Source organism: Crinia signifera, chromosome 19 (genome assembly GCF_055691185.1).
Source record: "Crinia signifera chromosome 19, ASM5569118v1, whole genome shotgun sequence".
NCBI classification, from domain to species: Eukaryota; Metazoa; Chordata; class Amphibia; order Anura; family Myobatrachidae; genus Crinia; species Crinia signifera.
The window spans coordinates 128,593,770-128,615,363 of NC_139226.1; positions in this window are offsets into that span (position 1 = coordinate 128,593,770).

Consider the following 21,594-nt stretch of genomic DNA (forward strand, 5'->3'; position numbering starts at 1 on the left):
TTTAGCTGCATATACTGGGAAATAAATAAGATTCAATATTGAAACCATGCTATGATTTATTTCGTCTTCACAAATTAGAGAGGGTGAAATGTCAGTTCTTTCATCTATGAAGCCAGTGACTTGGGACGCAAGACCGGCCTTTATCGAAACTTGGCAGCATCTTTCAAGCAACTATTTCCTTGTCAGCAGACCTCTTCTAGTGTCTAAGGATAAGTAATATACAATTCATCTTCTACTACAGCATATCAACAATGCTTTGCAGGATTTCTTCCTGTCCATGGCTTCGTTCCTTCGACATAGTCTAGAAAGCACCTCACACTGTTTATACGCAGAATGAATTCCCCGGAGTGTGTGTCTGCTTTACACATGCTAAAAGTTATAAGACAGTGTTATCTAGTTAAGTTAATAAATGTGTGTGTTTCTAAATCTGTAATGAAAGTCTGTCTCATTCTGTGTATGCGGGTCAGTGTGTTTGTATCATCTGAATGTGTATAACTCACATGACGAGATCCACCAGGCGGCTAACATGTCAGTAGCAGGGATAAAGGAGGAATTGCTTTAGAGGGAACTTTTTTTATATACATTTAAAATTACATATATATATATATATACTGTAGAGGTGCGGCACTCAGATTTGATAAGCGGGGCTACTTAACAACGTTTCAGTTATAAACATTTTTCAATAAACTGAAACGTTGTTAAGCAGCTCCGCCTGCTCGTCTTTATTACCGTTTATCAAGTCTGAGTGCCGCACCTCTACAGCCATAGGTGCCGATTCTGTGGGTGCTCAAGGGCCCGAGCACCCACAGAAATTGTTGAGCACCCATGGGCCCGAGTCCTGCTGCTGGGACGCCATATTAACTTGCTAATTTGCAGCTGCAGCACCCACATTTCCGGACCCGCCACCTGGGAAACAGTATGCCGGGAAGAGTGTATTCTGTTCGCGGAGTACCTGCACTGTGGGGGCATTTATGTACCTGCACTGTGGGGGAATTTATGGATGTGGAACTCTTTTGCCGTAATTTGAATAATGGAGACAACTGTGCTCTGTAATATAAATTGGTATTATTTTGTGGCCACACCCCTTCCCCATGAAGCCACTCCTCTATATTTTTGGCTTGAGCACCCACCAGCAAAAACATAAATCGGCACCTATGTCAACAGTATATATCTCACAATTCCGTGGAGGCACCAGACCAAGCTTATTGCATGTATTGGGAGTGCCGGACCCTCTGCATATATATATATATATATATATATATATATATATATATATATATATATATATATATATATATATATACACACATCACTCAATATGTGTGAGTGTGCGACCTCTGTAAATAATTCCGTGTATCTGTGTGAGAATCTGATATACAGTATATTCACAATGCAATGTGCGCTCGGCATGTACTTAATGTCACAGGGTGAGGGCTGTAAGAAAACACAGACCAGCTGTGGTGGTAGAGGGGGAAAACACATAAAACTGGAGTTATTGTTAACATATGGATCTATATAATAAAACCAGCAATCTGACCATGACCATGACTTCAGCATACTGTTGTAAAAAAAGAAACCCTGGATACATTTGTATTCCAAAACATGTCATAATAAAAGATTAACAGTTTAAAAATTTGGGAATAGAAATCTTCCGTGCCGTAGTGCAGATTTCCTCTTCTCCTCATAATCCTGGGAAAGGGGATAATCAGATTTTAAAGATCTTAATGGGGGCTTCATATGCATTAGAGCCCTTAGCGAGGCTTTCAGAAGACTATATTTAATCTACAGTAGTAAGTAGATGAAGCAATGTTGTTCTCATTCAGATTTCCGCTGTGCTTTTTTGTGGAGCCAGAGTTTGGGTGGGCAACGGTGGACCCCAGATATTGTGGGAGATCTAACCGAGCACTAGGTTCCATTGGACGCATTGCAGGTAGTTACAGGAGAGAACCTAGCTTGTTTCTACTTGCCCATCTAGGAGGCGACAGAAGAAAAGACCAATGTTGTTTGATTCATGTTGAATCTTCCCCAAATTTGGACTTTTTGTAAAGTCCGTGACCTGAAAAATGCTATAGATCTAGATGGGGCTATTTAATCTTGCTCAGTGTCTACATGGGGCAAAAATGCTCAGTTGGTTTACTGGGCAACTGTGAAACCTCAGAAGTTTGTAGCCTTTATGGCAGTGGCGTAGCTACGTTTTGGGCGCCCCCCCGCCGTTAGGGGGGGGGGCGCCCATACCCACCCCCCGCCGCCGCCCCGTCGAGCACCCCCCCCCCCGGCCGCCCCGTCGCCCCACCGCCTATGCTAACCCCCTCCCCCGCAGTCTTACCTATCGCGCTGGTCCTGGCGGCTCCGTCCGTTCATCTGCTGAGGACCACCACAAAATGGCCGCCCCCGTACAGCAGACAGTTTCAGAGAACTGTTTGCTATATGGGGGTGGCCATTTTGTTGTGGTCCTCATCAGAAGAACGGAGCCGCAGAGACCAGCAACATACGTAAGTCTGCGGGGGATTGGGGGGTAGGTAACTATAGCACCGCAGCCCCCGGCGCCCCCACATGCACAGCGCCCCCCCTGCGGTGGCGGGGGCTGCGGTGCTATAGTTACGCCCCTGCTTTATGGAGGTTATTCTGGTTGATTCGCTCGGATGCGAAATTGCATCCTTGCGAGTCAACCAGAACCACGGCGCAGACGATCGCACGGCATGCCAATGGATGTTTTACATAAACCATCCGGGGACCCTTGGGCATTGGGACTCAATCTCCAGACCCATTCACAGACACCTCACACGGCTATACATCAGGACACCGCACCACCAGAGAGGACCTGTGACATTTCCCCCTTTCCTTGGTCCGTGGACAGTGACCCACCATCCACAAATGTGGTAATATGCACCTACCTCATGTTTATCCATTAATATATCCATTAATATAGACCTCTAATATACCCAGGAGTGAGCAATTAATCAGATTTTTTACTATATGTAATGTTTTAATTGTATTGATTGTGTGTATTCTACATAAATATTTTTTAACATTCAATTGATTGTGTGTTACTCATTGTAGTAAAGAAGCGCTGTTCCCACTTTTTCTTTATCTAATTCCATTGTCTTGTGTCTGTCCACTCTCCATTGGCTATGTATGACCTGTCACGTCTTGTGCTGAATTCTTCTGTTTACCATGCAACTTATTTTAAAGTGCATTCATTTGTAATGTTCAGGGGGTCGTGTCTGTCATTCCTTGTAAGACTGCCACTGTCAGAATTGCCTCCATTTCTTTTATTATGCTTAAATGTAAACATACAACCAAGAGCCCGGTTGCATGGGATAGGAATAGGAGATGGGATTAATGAAAGAGTGCACACCCATACGGGTCCACAGTCTTTAGGCACCTAGTGCAAGTGGAACAATGTGCATGAACAGGTAGACAAGGCAGGCTTTTAAGAAGAGGTGAGTCGTAAAGGTTTGTTGAAAAGTGTGGAGACGAGCACTTAGACTGGGAGTGAGTTGCAGAGTAGCAAAGGAGAAAGCACATATACGGAAGGTAGTGGAGGGGACCAGAGTGGACGTGAGGCATCGGTCAGTGAAAGAAGGTAGAGCTGACAGAAAGGAGGGTGGAGATGTAGGAGGTAGTACAATGATTGAGGACTTTATACGGTGGTAGTGGGCAGGAGTTTAAGCTGTATTCTTCTGTGGTGGGGCCAGTGAGGCACTTAGGACGAGGAGAACATAGAGCAGCAGAAGAAGGACATTTATTTAAAACCATTGTACAATAGATACACATATTTCACCAAACTCAGACAGACTGCTTAACCGTATTTGATTTGGGGGTACTTGTGTATTATCATGGCGCCAAAGTTTCTAACGTACGGCACCATAGGGAAATCGCATCGCATGGGCCATTGTAACGGCAGTGCGATGCGATTTTCCTATGTAATTTATTCACTGCTCTCTTAGCCCCGGGGAATCGCATTGCATTGCATTGCATCGCACCTCCCACATATATAGGGTGTACGATGGCATTACATTACCTATACAATTATATAATTGTATGACATACAATGAGGTTTTAGGCACCCCCCCCCCACACTTTCCACGCCACCCTGAAGTGTGGCGAGTGCAGCGAGACCCGCGAGGGGTGGCGGAACGCATCCTCCGACCTTTTCATACCCCTACTATCCACGTCGGCGTGGAGTTGACTCTATATAGTGTGGCGAGCGCAGCGAGCCACCGAGCCCGAAGCGTGGCGAGCACAGCGAGCCCCGTGAGGGGACGCGTATTACTTTACATGTATTCCAGGTCCCTTCGTGGAGCTCGCTGCGCTCGCCAAGCTTCAGGGTGGCGTGGATAATGGGGGGGGGGGGGGGGTGCCTAAAACCTCATTGTATGTCATTATTGCATACCTAATACAGTATGTATTATTGTATACCATATACAGTAAAAATAAAAGAGCACTGAATAAATTACATAGAAAAATCGGATCGCATCGCATGTGATCAGATGCGATTTTCCTACGCAGAATAGCCCACTAAGCAAATAGCTTCGTGGGCGCCATGATAATACACAAGTACCGATTTGGGTGTTAAAGAAAAATATTTGTCATCAGTTTTCATAAAAAAAAAAAAATCAGTTCTGTTTCATCTATGGAGCTTAAATCATTTCTCCAGGATCACATTTGGGCTACACGATTGGCTGTCTGGGCCTATGGGGACCATATATCCCGGAATAACGGTTATTCCTGCAGCTGAATTCATTTCTCACACACTAATCTCTATATATTTGTACAGCGCAACTTCCAACCAAGAGTGGTGGTGGAACTCTAAATATACTGCAAATGCAGTTCAAGAATTAAGTGATGATTGATCAATTGGGTATCACATATAAACATTTTTATTTAATCTAACATACAGTTAGCTAGTAAACACGTTAAGAATACATTAAAAATAATAATAAAAATGCCCTCAATTGAGTAAGATATTTGAAGGACAATGGAAAGTATACTTATTAAAAGTCCTGCTTGTTCCTATGATGTTCCCCTCTGGAATCCCCAATACAGGTGTCCAACTGAAAACTGGTATGGTAGGTGTAAATAAACCTGACTGGATGCCTTGTACCTAGATTTTAATCGTTCCAGGTGTAAGTTGGTCCTGATTCACAGATAAGGTAGGCCCCAAGAATAAGTAAGATGGTTTTGTCATTTCTGTATTTCAGTTAAATTCGTATTATGGATGATAAATGGGGATCAAAGATGAAGGTTTTGACATGGGAGCTGGTCCACATGGGATAGCAATAATGAGCCCAATGTCCAACTTTTGAAAAAGTTGTCTGTGGACGACGAAACGCGTCAGTATACACTCTCTGTTGGACATTGGACTCATTATTGCTAAATGAATCGTTATAAATGTGATACCCAATTAATCAATCATCACTTAATTTTTTAACTGCATTTGCAGTATATTTAGCGCTCCACCACCACTGTTTTTTTCTCTACATTTTATTTTTGGGAACGGAACCTCCCAGAGTGTGAGCAGCTGGCTCAACACCCCACCCCATAATCGCCTGTATCTTTCACCTCGGGTGAAATTTTCTCTTCTAATGTCTATTTTGACTTGATATAAATGTTCAGAGTATCACAAAGGCACATGTTATTCCACACAGAGAACCATTTATTAAACTTTGTATCTTCACAAAGTGCTCATGTGTATCATTAATTTTAAATAACGTTCATCCTTGCTTTAAGCACTACATATCCCATTGGTCCCTCCAGCGTTTCAAAAGCATAAAACGCTTCCACCTACTATGTATATGCAATGCATTCATTATAAGGAGAATACACAAGGTACTATTGTAACTGACAGGTGCTTTGCATTTAGAGCTTGCTTCACCGTAACCACCACTATCAGCCTCATAGAGTAATTTCAGGACCACATTAAGACATTGCTGAGACAAATGTGCATGGTAAATCTAATACTGACATTCATTTCGAACAGATTCCTGCATTTAGTGCTGCTGGCGTGTGGGATGTTCCGCGTCAACCCTACATCAAGAAGTAAAAATCAAAAGACACCCTGGGCTCAGCACTGATTAAATATTAGTGAATAACTGGATATGTATGTATGTAATGGAATGTGTCAGCTCTGACGGTGTGTGCTAATAGCTAAAAGGTGGGTAAACTGACTAATGATATGAGTCACACGAGTCTTAAGGATAACTCTGGCATCAATCAAATCCACTGCAGAAATGTACACAATATGATCTACACATACACAGTAAAATAGATGGAATTCATTTGAAAAACCAACACATGACAGCATGCAGCTATGGGGATGTTACATCTGACCCCGTGGCAGTTGGTTTTGTTTCGAACGATCGCTCCTATAAAAAATGGGCAGAGTCACACAATAGTCCGACACGTTCTGAACATGGAGGCAATTACATTCAACTTGTTGGTAGAATTAGATACTAGAAATGGTCATACAGATGAAGCACCTCTCAGCCAGCACCGGGGCTCGCCAGAATGCCCCAGCTGGCGAGATGGCACTCCATCTGACTGGGAAGCATGAGCACGTCCCAGTTTCTGGGCAGTGGGGGCCGTGAACCCTGCCCGTCTCCGCTTCAGGGTTAGGGGGGTGCGGGGAGGGGGTGGTTGCCCGGGACCGGCAGCGAGGACCAGTGGGTAGTTCCGTTGAAAGGGGACGCGCAGATTGGGAGTCAGTTGCAGAGTAGCACAAGAGAAATCCCTTGTGCGGGGGTCCTGGCGGTTGGCGATCCGACCACCAGACCCCCGCTAGATGGAGTGCGCTCCAACTGCATCTAAGAATTAGCAATGTGCGCTGACCCCACTATTTTGGTTTTTGATCTGTATTAAGGGCCTCATTCAGGCCTGTTGGCTAGGCTGCATATGTTCACAGACTAGTGAACAGGTAAACGCCAACCTCCGCCCCTCCGAACGCATGCCCCCTGCCAATAAAATCCCCTCTCTAACATGCGAGGGGACGTGTACATTAACGCATCACCATCAAATAATGTTTCACCCACTCGCTAATAAAAGTCAAAGTCAGTCTAGAATGATATGCCCGCAGATCGCCAAATTCAGGGTGGCCACTGACATCATGTGACATCCTCATGCCTGCGTCTGCAGGGGAACACCCAGCTTTTTTATGGGCACGCACATAAAATGCTGGGCGTTCCCCTGCTTCCGCGCCCATGGCCGCCCCCCTCCCTCCCCTCCTCAAGTGAACGGCCCGGCGCGTATGGAAAGCGCCCCAGCCATTTGCTCCAGTGTTTTGGACATGTTCATTCATGCGCATCGGGCCAGCGATGATGAGGGAGTGCGCATCAGCGATCAACGCTGCCCCGTACACACTGGGCAGCTTTCGAGGTGAAAGCAGCCCAAATTATCGCACCATAGAGAGAGAATCTGGTAAGTGGTTTGCTGAGATCATTGGGACTGCATATGTCAGAAGCATGGCTGGATTAAGGCTTGGTGGGACCTGGGGCACTTAAGACAGGGGTCCGGGGGAAGGGGTATTTTAAATACTTTCAAAAATGACCCATTTTAGAATAGACAAAATGTTCTCTGTCTGGACTTTCCTCTTTATATATGATTGGCGCCACTTGCGTTGAACTATTTCATTTATTATAAATGAATTTCAACACCAGTGATTGCAAATCATAATTTAAGTCAATATAAAATTTAATTTAAGTCAATATAAAATGGAATTTATTAATTAGGTTTTTGCCTCTCCTGGAATGGGTCATGTTGGAAGATATAGATTATGTATATTAGATTTAAACTAATAAAGTAGTTTACCAATACTATTTATAGCTCCACCCTAGTTTTCTTGTAGTGGAACAAACACAACTTAAAGAACCTCAAAACAAACACACACACACACACACACAAATCTACTGTATGAATTATCTTGTCACATGCAAGAATAGCAGCAGCTTCTGTACTACTTACATACTGAGACAGGAATTTAGGAGCTAGTGATGTCACTTTGCTAAGGCCAGGGGGCCCCTGCCAGAGGGAGGCCTGGGGTATAATATGCCCTACTCCTCCCCCCCCCATTAATATGATGTATGTTGATACATGTTCACAGACAGCAATAGGACCAAGATTCACAGAAATAAGCATATTAGGTTTTATGAAATACATTTGCTTTTGCCATTTGCATTCCTTTTAGGTTTTCTAAGGAATATAAAACAGAGCATAAACATAGAGATATGTTAGTTTCTAAATGCCATGTAACATCTGAAGGTTTAGACCTCAAATCAAGTGTTGCATATTCCGAAATGAAGACAGACATGATCACAGATGAGGACGGGTTCCTGGATTTACTTAAGTCACGTATCAACATTAAATTGAAAACAGAACTTCACACTACAGGCATGGCATTTGGTTGTAATCCTATTGTGAGTGGGAAATAAGTCTAGGGATTTAGTCAATTCAAAACATGTCTTCTCATTCCCGTTTTCCAGACTTCTGACTAAGACATCCGCTGGATGGTAAGCCGAATAAAAGTTTTTAGCAAAAGTTACCAAACATTTATGTGCTCTATTTTAATAGTAAGTTGTGATTTTTCTTTTCAAAAGCTACAAGAAAAGGTTAAAAGACCACTTTGCCTGTATAAAGGTTGCATTTCCGGGTAGTTGTTATTGGTCTATTCCTTCCAGTAAGTAAATCTCCAGTAGCTGCATGCTGACACCGCTTTTCCCGGAGCTCCTTTTTTCTTTTCACTTTTATTTGGCTTTTGACCCCCCTAAATTTTCATGTAAAACATTTGGGAGTGTGACCACATAGGTCAATAAGAAGCTGAAAGACAGCCATTTTAAAACGGTGAACAATGAACATTTCCAATAATGGTGACTTGTTCTATAACAACTTTTAATTATAATGTAACCGTTTTGAAATGAGCATGACATCATTACTATCGCAAGTGTATAGACTCCATCTGCGACCTATAAACAGGGCTGTCACTGATGAAGCCGCTGACACCTTACAGGAGGTGGAGGATGACTGTATGCTACTCTCACCATTCCTTCTGAAGCTCCAGAATACGATCCCTAACCTGCCTGCAAAAAAGCAAGTACTGCAATATTACTACCCAGCACTACACAAATAGAAGATGGTCAGGCAGCAGCCAACATAAAACTGGGATCCGTCCTCTTCTTGTTTTAAACTGTGTCTGGCCAGACAGCGGACATTAAAGAACCCCCCCTTTTTTTTTTTAAATCTTAAATGTCGATGCATGGTTGACAATACTTATGAAATTACATTTGGATTCAGACCATCCTAGGAGATAGTATATTAACAAGCTAAATGCTGTTTTTATAAAAGAACAAATCAGTTATTAATACTATATGTGTATCTGTTTTTAATACTGTTTTGTATCACTGGCCAGTGAAATATATTTGTTTAATAAATTCTTAAATTTTTTATTTTTACATTGTTTCTAGCGCGTGTATCCATTTATATTTTTTACAATATCATTACACTTGCAAGTGTATAGACTCCATCTGCGACCTGTATACAGGGCTGTCACTAGAGTTGTGTGACAGGGGAGGTCGTTCAGCTTAAAAAGCTCTGTGTGGGTGCTTCCATTATCATCTACCAATGTTTCAACAGAACCTTTACCTGTCTGCTTAAGGATATCCCTAAACCCAATTACCCAGTATGGCCATACCTGCATGTCCAAATTGGACACATCCAATCAATTGGTTCCCATAATAGCCTGTAACTGCAGTTGGCAGTTAACCAATCCCAATTCGGGAAGATACAAATTAACTTCATATTGGATTACAGATTTGCTAAAACATGGGCTTGACTTTCAATAACAGTTTTGTTGTGAATTCTTATGTGGCGATGCCAAAAGATAAATTGTAAATATAATAAATCTGCATCACCACCAGTGTAAGAGGCCAATGCAGGAAAATAATGACATCAGAGAGATGACAGTTTCCAATAGAATCTTAGCAGTGGATACCATAGAGTAAATACAGGTGTCTGTCTATGTCCATCTATCATACTCAGTAACTACTGTAGCCATTTTGCAGGGTCTGCCAGGGTTTTCAAGAAAACAAATTCAATAAAATTTGGTTATAGTCTTCATAGGGTGGTGTTATTTTTTCGCATTACTGCCTCACAGCACTGAGGTCATGGGTTTGATTCCCACAATGGCTCTAACTGTGCAGAGTTTTTATATTCTCCCCATGCTTACGTGGGTTTCCTCCGGGTACTCCGGTTTCCTCCCACATTCCAAAAATATACTGGTAGGCTAATTGGCTCCCCACAAATTAACCCTAGAATGTCTGTGTGTGTGTATTTGTGGTAGGGAATTCAGGGGCAGATTTATTAAGCTTGGAGAAGAGATAAACTGGAGATAAAGCGGAAAAAAGGTAAACGGAGATAAAGCACCAGCCAATCAACTCCCAACTGTCTTTTTCAAACACAGCTGATTGGCTGGTGCTTTATCTCCTTTTACCTTTTCTCTGCTTTATCTCCAGTTTATCTCTTCTCCAAGCTTAATAAATCTGCCCCATAGATTGTAAGCTCCACTGGGGCAGGGACTGATGTGAATGTTCAAATATCCTCTGTAAAGCGCTGCGGAATATGTGTGCGCTATATAAGAAACTGTGGTACTTATGTAGTATCTGGGCTGCCGATTTAGAAATCGGATCGGATCGCATCGCATCGTATCGCATCGCATGCGACCAAATCGTATGCGATGCGATGGTCAAGATTTTTCCATAGGATTCAATGTTAAAATGGTCTGAGTCCATTTTAACATAGAATTCAATGGGAAAAAGGGGTCCTTTTCCTTTCCCCACTATCCAAGTGGGCATGGAGTTGGATATAAACCTGTGGCGAGCGTAGCGAGCCACCGAGCCCGAAGCGTGGCGAGCGTAGCGAGCCCCGCAAGGGTACAAGGAATACTTTTTAAGAAATATGCGTCCCCTCGCGGGGCTCGCTTCGCTCGCCACGCTTCGGGCTCGGTGGCTCGCTGCGCTCGCCACGCTATATAAAATCAACTCTATGCCCACTTGGATAGTGGGGAAATGAACAGGACCTTCTTAACATTGAATCCTATGCAAAATCGTATCGAATCGCATCGCATCGCATCGCATCTGATTGTATGCCTTAAGGTAAGGCATACAATCACAAAATCGGCAGCCCAGATACTACATAAGTACCGAAACTGTTAATAAATAAATAATAAATATGAAGGTATTTACAGTAAACAGGCCGATATGGTAACATTATGGGACAAAGTGAATTATTTTTTTTTTTTATTACTTTGGTTATTAGATTTCCTATAATCATAACCTCTTTTTATCTTATAAAATAATAAAAATATATAGTAGAATAATAAAAGTATTATGAAAGGCATATTTTAGTGTGAAAAATATAATTTACATATAAAATGTTTATTCTCGTCTATCTGACAATGGGCTTTAATTGTATTGTCTTTTGTGCTAGTTGTTCTAAATATCACTTTGTCAGTATCTCTCAGAGACAGCAATTAGTATCATAATGTGTTACTCTCACTAAATGCTCTTGGGTTTATTCTTAGCCTGCAAAAAACGTAGAAGCTATGAAACTTGTCAACCTGTAGACCTGAGAAGACACAGGTTACCATACATTGTATCTTAACATTCTATAAATCTACTCTTATTTTTTTGTGTGAAAAAAATATTTAATTTAGCCACCTATCTACAGTAAATCGATAGAAGAAAACTTAAAAAAAGGGAACGAAACGCGTTGGGTGGACACTATAAACCAACCTGGTATCCTTGTCCCCACACTCGCTGTGTCAGGCTCCGGGGCGGGTAACTATGGCGCTGGTATCCTTGTCCCCGCACTCGCTGTGTCAGGCTCTGGGGCGGGTAACTATGGCGCTGGTATATGCGTTCCCACACTCGCTGTGTCAGGCTCCGGGGAGGGTAACTATGGTGCTGGTATCTACGTCCCCGCACTCGCTGTGTTTAGTTTCATGGCGGCGCCGGCTACGTAGAAAACGTAGCGTAGCCGCCATGAAACTAAACAAGTACGAAAAAAAATCATAAAATCACCCAGATCAGAAGAAATTATATATATATACCTTCCCCAGTTAGTTGACTGTTTTTTTTTTTAAATCTAGATACATTTCTTTTATTATATGTATTTTATTTATAGAGGTATCAGAGGTATCAGGGCACCTAGCTTCATGGCGGCGCCGGCTACGTAGAAAACGTAGCGTAGCCGCCATGAAACTAAATAAGTACGAAAAAAAATCATAAAATCACCCAGATCAGAAGAAATTATATATATATATATACCTTCCCCAGTTAGTTGACTGTTTTTTTTTTGTTTTTTTTTTTAAATCTAGATACATTTCTTTTATTATATGTATTTTATTTATAGAGGTATCAGAGGTATCAGGGCACCTAGCCTATCTCATGCAGTCTTGTTCTAGAGGTGACACATTATAATAAACTATTTCAATTTGTATTTCTCTTGCTTTCCCCAGGAGGTGAGTGATTACTTTAATTCCTTTAGATATCACACACCAAATGCAATGTCAGGGCACAGGAGATGCCATCTTCACAATAAATTAGACCTTACGCCTGTGGAAAGATCAGGTGTAATGCGGACGAGCCACCATTAACACTCCCTGACCTTATACCTTCCCCAAAAATCTTCATGGTCTAATCATTGTGTTTTATTTTACCCAATTTCATATCTCAATTAATTGCTATTGAGTAGTGCAAGTTTTATAGTGTTTTAAACTGTCATATTGAGGTATAATTATTATTCTTTTATTGCTGTGAAAATATTAAGTATAATTCATTTATTTTAATTTTATTACGGCAACTATCATTAACCTCAGTTTATAGGACCATGGTATATATATCTTTGCTCAGATAAATTTGGTATTTTCATCAAGTTAGCATTTAGCGGAGATCCAGTTAGCCACCAGATTCACATCTGTAGTCGCAGCATATAAGGGTATGTATGAGCAATATAATGAGCAAGGCTTTCCTCGCGTAATTCCCCACTACTGGTGGAATCAGCCCCATAATATCATTGTGCAGATGTGCTGTTTTACACAAACTTTGTCAAGTGTTGATGTTTTACACGCTGTGCACATTGTTCACATTCCCAGACCAATATTTTACAATGTTTCGGAGATGTGTTATATCACTAGAGTAATTATTCTTTGTTTTGTCTGTTCAAAAATATGTAATCTTGTACTTTGTTTTGGACGGATAATGATTTCATTTTGCAGAATAGTTGAAATATATTTTCATTTACAGTATATCAGGAAAAGGAGCCAAAATATAAAGTAGACAAACCTACCTTTAGGTATCTTGTGCATTCAAAGGAGTGAAATGTACCCTTTACTGTAACTACTACCTGTTATGCTCCTGTCCCATATTCAGGGCCGGCGCCACCACTAAGCAGCTTTAGGCATTTGCCTAGGGCGCCGGCCACTGGAGGGCAGTACTGAGCCGCCGAGGAGACCAGGAAGGCAGAAGAAACCTGCAGCAGCTGCCAAGTAAGGATGTCGGGACACCCAGCAATCCAACCAAGCAGGGAGCAGGTGAGTGTCCCCCCCTGGACTCCCGTGGATTATGATCGCGAGTGGTGGCAAGCACCCCCCCCCGTGCTGGACAGCAGCAATCTGCTGCCCCCTCCCCCCCCCGGAGCACAATAATCTGCGAGTGGTGCCCGCTGCCCCCCCCCGGGGGACACAGTAATCCGCGCGTGGTGTGCCCGCTGCCCCCCTCCCTAGACCGGGACGGAGGGGGGGGGGGTCGGGCAGGTGGGCTAGTCGCCTGGGGAGCTGCCAGGGCTTGCACCGGCCCATCCCATATTATTAATATACCTTATTGGCAGGACTCCCAATGCTTCTCTCTTCATCCAGGGAAGACTAAGGATAGGGTGCTCTAACAGTTTGTGGTGCATTCTGCCACACTTTACATTAATACTAACTGCATATGTACTAACATACTGTATGCGATTAGTATCACAAAGGACAGCGGCCCCTTGCGATGACCTTTGGCCTCAGGCGTCTCATTGTGTATATGCAGAGGAGTGTGGGGTCCATGGGGAGTGCCGGATTTGATCCGATTGGATCCTTCTCATGAAGGATGAGGAAATAACCCCAAAGGCTTCTATAGGGTAATTAAAAAGAAAAAGGGATGGTAACACAGTTACCAAATAAGGCGCACACCCGTACAAATACAGAGAAAAAGGAAAGTGGTTGTACACCGCGCTAATAAATTAAGTTCCACAAATGGAAATTAATATGGTGCCAAATTATAGTAGGTAATAAAAAGACAATTTAATGAGAACTTTTTAACATAATAAAATGACAATTGATAAAAATAAGTTAGAAGACTAAAAGCTGCTTAGTAACATGAGATTGTTAGAACGCTGGGGCCTATATAAGGAAAAAATGTGAAAAACCTGCTCTGGACAGTTCAATTCCCAGGCAGTAGTCCAATTGGATTCCAAATTGAGTCCTGAAGGGTTTCCCAATCCCATGATATGTTTGAGGAGTACCAAGAGGGGATCCTCTCCAGGGTACAAGAGTACTTGGAAGGTCACCAAGCTGACCACTGGGGGTTTCCTGATCCAATGGTGGACTGGTTTGGCCACAGTGGGTCCTCCTTAGAGTGTACTTTATACTTGGTCGTCGTGGATGGTTACCCAGTTGGGAAAGGTTAAAGTGCAGATCAGTTTGCAGGTAATGCAGTTAAGCCAAAGTAGGTCCCAGCAGAGGCACCAATGCGTTTCACCCTTGGATGTGACAAAGCCACATCTATGGGCGAAACGCGTTGGTGACACTGCTGGGACCTTCTTCTCCCACTCTAGTAATATCCTTGAAGGTGCATGTTCAGCCACATAAACAAGAGAAGGGAAGATGTGGGAACACTTCGCTTAAAAGCAGGTAGTGCAAAAATGAATTACAGTTTAAACCACAATTTAATAATAAATAAAACATGAAAAATGTGTAAGGTTAAAAAAATAATAATTGTAATGGTGACACATATAGTACAGTCCTTCATAGCAAAGTACTGTATATACACCCATAAGTCCAATGGACCTCAGTACTGCCCGTGTCTGTTCCTATAGTGCCTCACTGGTGCTTGTGTAGTGCTCCCAAGAGTGGTGCAGGAGTCCCTCGGCTGGAGGCTTAATGGAGGGTGCAATCCTCCTGTGCAAGATTTAAAAGATGGGGTCCTCTTGAGCTGGATGTAATGTCTCAAGCTGCAGTGGGAATCTTCAGAGGCTGGTCCAGTCACAGGAATAAAGGGTAATGATGTCCATGTGAAGTAGGACTAATTAATTGTCACCTTTGGAGTACACCAACGAGTTTGGCCTATCAGCCTTATACTTTTGCATATGCTGCAAATAAAATAGAAGAATTGGTCTCATTGGTATACTTCTCACAATTGGCTCAGGTAATAAGTAGTGGTCACGTGCAGTCATGGCACCCTTATTAGATGAGTCCCACAGGCAGTCATGACGATAACAATGACATGAGAATGATTTCAATGATATCTGCACAGGAGGCGCAATGCATCCCTCAGCCAGGTAGTAGGATTAGTAAATGTGATTGCTAATCCCCCTGGCAGGGAAGCAGCAGCCTCCCTGGATCCACCGCAGCTCAGCACAAAGCAGTGTGTGCTGGGCAGGAGAGAGAGGCTGAAGTGTTGTGAGGCTGAAGTGCTGCAGCCTTTCCATCTCAGCACCACCACCTCTGTAGCATATAATTGAAGTAATTGGTTTATTTAACCAAGGTTTTCATGCTTCAGAAAGTTGCATGAATTTGTCCCTATTATGCTCCAGAATTACTGGAATTTTTTTCAGGATTTTGTAGTTTTGGCATTAGTTTGTTTTCTTTTCCAGTGTCCACACAAGTTTCATGCTCTTTTATGTAAATTATACGGTCCTATTTCTTTTGTACAGTTACGAGTATCGCAATTTACATACAGCGGTGTAAGATAGAATGAGTCATATGCAAAGAATGGCTGGAAAGTGAAGAAACATAGGGCATTTGTGTCAGGGACAGCATAGGGAGATCAGGCCAAGATAAACATATATCATTATGAAGTCATTAGAATTCCCATTTTTCCAGTGTATCCATTTAATTAGCTCCTTCATATGGGCCCTGTCATGAGATCCTGTTGCTGTCAGTCTAGCAGTGACTGGTGTCATACCGTGTCACTTCCTTCTGTTGGCCATTGGATGGCATGTCAAGTCAGTGAGAATGAGTAGCAGTGTCAAAAGCAGCAGAAAGGTCAAGAAGAATAATACCCCTTTTACACCGTCGAAAAATCCGGGTCAGCGGCGGGTCAGACCCGGATCATCGGCGGTGTAAATGGGACATGCCGTGTCCCTTTACATGGGACTTCTACCTAGGTCCTGACCTGGGTAGAACACGGCCAGGACCTGGGTAGAGGGCGGTGTAAATGGGTACGCGGGACGTCGGACCCGGCTCCCATTTACATCAATGGGGGATGTGCAACCTGCGGACTGCAGCGTCGGCAGGTTGGCTGGGGGGGGGGGGGGCACAGACAGCCTGCGCTGCTGTCTGCTAAACTCTGCAGACAGCAGCGGCGGCAGCGGAGGAGGGGAATGGATGCCTGTGTGCGGCATCCATTCACCTCCCGGACAAGGGCTGGGGGGTGCACGGGGACTGGGGGCAGCCCAGCAGATTACCTTAGTGCTGGGCTTGCCCCCAGTGCAGCGGTCGGGGTCCCGGCGGCGGCGATTGGCGCTTGAAGATGATGTCATCTCCAAGCGGCGGCGGCTCAGGAACCACCTGTGCTGGGAGGGGGGCACCAGTATTAAAGGAAAAAAACGCCGGGTCGCTCCCGGCTTGATCCTGGGTCCAAAAAGCCAGGTGCGATCCGGCGTTTTGGTGTAAAAGGGGTATAAGTAGAGGCCTTTAGATTTGGCAGCATGAAGATCATTGCAAACTTGAGTGAGAGCAGTTTGAGTGGAGTGGATGGAATTGAGTGTAGAAAGTGGAGGTCAAAGGACTTTTTTTTTCTAGTTAACAGAGATGACCTGTCGAGATTGGTAGATTCAAATAAAGTGACATATAGTGGTATATGTAATAAGGATCGAGCTTGTCGCAGGTGTAGGATGTTGGCTGAGAATGGCCATATATCATAAAGAAAAAATATTTACAAAGCAAAACCAGGTTGGATTTACCTTAAAAATGAATGCTGCTTTAAAAATACACCCATTCTTGGGCGAGATCTCACCCCTCTGTCAAACATGGATCCTATAAATATATCCCATAGAGAAGTGGTTCCCAAACTGTGCTCCTAGGCTCCTTGGGGTGCCTCAGAGCACTTGCAGGGGTTCCTCGGTTTGGTGGTCCAGAACCGATTCAAACTATTTATGGTCAATGTAATAGGCAAAACCAGAGATGGTGGCTTCCAGTTTTTAAAATATGTGGATAAATAGAAGTGAATCTACATAACTGGATGTAAGGATGAAATTTAAGCACAACTTATTTAATTTAATATTGATTTCTGAAATTTTCAGTAGCAAACTTTGCACCTAGGTGTGTCGTGACAAATATTCTGATAATCTAGGGTGCCGTTTGGTTTGGGAACCACTGCCATAGAGTGTTTTTAATGAACGGAGGCTGTTCAGGAGAAAGAATTGTTTTAGTGATTTTAATATAAAATAACATTTTGGGTTTGTTGCACTTTAAGAAACAAATCTGGAAATAGTTCATTATCTCACCTCCTCTTCAATTGTAATTCTAGCAAGGTTAAATATACTATAATGGTATGTGTCATATTCAAATTGTATAGTACAAATAATTACTTGTAATTTAAGCATACACTACTTATACTTGTCAATACTGTATAGTGAAGTGCAGTTTTTTTGTGAAACATCTATTAAATCCCTAATGACACAGTCAGTGATGATATGTGAAGCGTACGATCATCCTCATTTTGTATTTCCAGATGAAGGGGAAAATACTCGCACAGCAGGAATTGTGTTTTTCTCTATAATTAGATCTTTTTTCTTTGTTTTTGCCTATAATGGCTACACATGTTAATATGTTATATTAACCTTTTATTTTACAAAAGTATAACGTACTGTATTTGAAAAAAATATTTTTTGTTTGTTTTAATTTTTTTACATTTTTTTAATCTTTTTTTTTTTTGTGTGTGTGTATAATTTACAGAGGTCTTAGGGATTCCCGCCCATTACAGTGTTAAAGCCAAGGAGTGGAGGTGGGAAGGCTAGTTGTGGATATGGCACGTTACTTGTTCTTATATTGGGCATTTGCTCTGGATTATACACACTGTAGCGACTTACTGTTCTGTATCTTTAAAACTGTAAATTCCATACGTTCTGAGAGCAATTTTCACATTACCACCCTTTTTCACATTATTTTAGTGAATATGTTAATAAATGGACCCCTTTGAGAGGGAGCACTTGATTGAAAGTCACATGGATTGTTTTTAACAGGCACTTGTAACGCTTTGGTGCATCAGTCGCATACCATGCTCGCACGCAGACAAGCCACACTGAGATGGCAACAGAGCAAACACATGCAAGTAACTGTGTATATGTTACAAAACATATTGTAATAGTACAAGGAGTGTCATTTTTTTTGCATGCAGGGTAAATACTGACTGCTTTTGCATGCAGCTCACAAATGCTGGACAGCTTTATTTTTACATTTTATTTTTACATTTTTTAGCAATTAAGCGTTGCGTTTAGACACTTTGGGGCAGATGTATGAACCAGTGTTAAGTGCAAAAATGCACTTAACGCTGGTTAACTGGGGGGGATTACGTTTATGCTAATGTATTACTAGCGCACCTAACGTGCGCTAGTGACAGCCCGCCGAGTTACGCTGGGCTGGGCTGTCACCTGCAATCCCCCCCAGGGATTAACGGCCGGGCGATGTATTAACAGCCTTCAAGGCGTTAATTCACCCCGGCCGCTTCGCCAGTTTAGGGCTAGCGTTGTCCTATCCCCCACTGTGGGGACAACGCTAGCCCTGCTTCTGGCTCGGGCTGCGCAGGAGATCTTGCGTTTTTTGCGAGATCTCGCGCATGCCCATTAGAGCCGGACATAGGGGGGGGCGCACTGAGCATGCGCGGGGCGCCGGGGGAGCCGATAAGGAGAGCCGTTAACGCTGGGCATAACGGCTCTCCTTATCGGCTTGGGGGGGTTAATACATTTGCAAATAATGGGTGCCTGCTTCTCCTCGTTATGCAGGAGAAGCGGGACCCATTATTTTAGAAGCGCTAAGGGGGGTTAGTACATCTGCCCCTTTCCTCCTAAATCTAAAACCCTTCATTTTTAAATGTGTTGCACCTGCTGTATATCTGCTTTTGTTAAGGTGCAAAGTAACTTTCTCTGTTTTGTTTTATTTCCAACTCACAGTGGGTTGGCGTTGCTGGGTTGCCTTGGGGTGGCACACCGTAACATTTATTTAGTACCATGTATTTATTTTTCACTAAAACAGTATTATATTTCTAGCACTTTCAGTTTTAGAACACTTTTACCCCTAGCTTCTGATTCCTTCTTCTTAACACAATTTTTAACTGTGTGCTGCCCTGGGGTGACTGGCTTTTGCTGGCTTTTTGGGGGCCCCCCGCACCCTTCATCCAAACTTAGTATTAGGGACCCACCAGAGATAACAAGGGCACCATGAAGCTGGTTGTGGGCAAATATTTTTTGGCCAATTAATATACCGAGAACCTCGGATTTTGATGAATAATGTAGAGTGTGCATCTGCACCTTGGACCTTATTTTGCTTGGTGCGGTCCGTTCCGAATTCTTTCGGAGGGCGCTTTTTAGCCGTCTGCGCATGCGTAGGCAACGCAATGCACATGTGCAACGTAGTGTCTCTGCACTCGTTCTCGCCAATACCGTCCAGAAATGTGCACCGAAGTGGCTCGGGAAATATGGGCGTAACATGGGCGTCATGTGGGCATACACAAGGGCACGGTTTCAAAGTGGGCAAAACTGGGCGTAAATCTGGGCGTACACGTGGGAGTGCACGAATTGTGGTAGGCGTGCAATCGGACAGGACACCGACTGCAAGCGAACCAACACGCATGAAATATGCGGTGTCCATAAGCAAGTTTCAGTTTGCGGAGAGCACTTGTTCATGTGCTAGGCATTCGGTTTGCCCAATTAGTACGCCCACACCTGAAGCACTCTCAGCTGACCACAATACAATACACTCATCTACTCATTAGTGATTAATTACACTCTTTTCACAGGTTCAATTGGAAATAATAAGACATAATGTAAGTGTTAAAGTGCAAGTAATGTGTTGAAGTATCATTTAGGAATTAATAGATTACATTTAAAAATAAACAATTTGTTATGAGGTTGGCTAATTGCATAAGTGTTTCATGTTGCAGAAGCATGAGTTCCGAATAGAGTAGTGAGGTTTGCGGAAATTCCCCAACTCGGTGCGTACAGCCAGCTTCCCGTCCATTCGGACGCTGTAAGACCGTGCAGAATCTTTGTGTTCCCATCGCACACGCACGTTTGGTTGTAGTCCAAAGACACTCCCTCTTCTTAGAGAGTCCGTCCGAAGGTATGCGGACGACCTGTGGGCGTGTGTTCTTAGAATGTCCGCACGGCGGGGCGTTCAGTCATTTCCGAAAGAATTCGGAACGGACCACAATAACCAGAATAAGGCCCCATGTGTCTTTTCTTTGTGTCACACTAGGCAAGGTTGGTGGAACTAGCGGGTGTGGAGGTGCTGTCAATAAGGTAAGGGGTTGGAAGCTTGATGGTTTTATATACTGTTTACTCATGTAATGGTAGGCTGAGATAACTCTGGAAGAAGATGGAGGAAACTGAAGAATGCTTGAAAGAATTTTGAAATACAGATCGAATGGTTAGGTAAAGACAATGAACTTCAAACAATAAGCAGTCTCCAATGAATAGAAGGTAATAGCGCCTGATGATTGAGACTTGGGAGATGGGGAAGGATACTGTAAGGACTTAGTTACTGTGGTTTAAGGATACTGTGAACGCTGAAGACTTGATAATGGCGAATACTGAACGACTTGATAACTGTGGCTTTAAGACCTGTAGATGCTGAAGACTTGATAACTGTGGTACTGTGGCTTTAAGAACTGTCAGAATTGGGGTAACCTCTAAAAGCAAAAAAGGCGACCAGGAGGATAACATCGACTGGACAGCGGGCACTGCAAGTCACAGGTGACAGCGACTGGACCAGTGTAGGGAGAGTAATCTCAGATGCTCGGGACTGAAGCACTTAACACAGGTAAGGAACAAGAATTACTACTAAGAGAGGACTGAACCATTAGAACAGTAACTCAGGAGACTTGGTCTGATCTGGTCTCCAACATGGCGCCCCCCCGTACAGAGGACACCTGCTGAAACCAGAGTCAGATGCATCCAGCACAAACCACCAGCACCAGCACTAACCAGAAACATTGGCAAGATGGCAGCCACCACCACACAAAGACTCAGCCTGTCGCCTCCTCTTGAGAAGCCGTCCTGTGAGCCCTGTCCTGTGATGCCGCCCGCCACCATGTGCACCCCACCGGACACTCCCTGCATGAATACATAAACCAA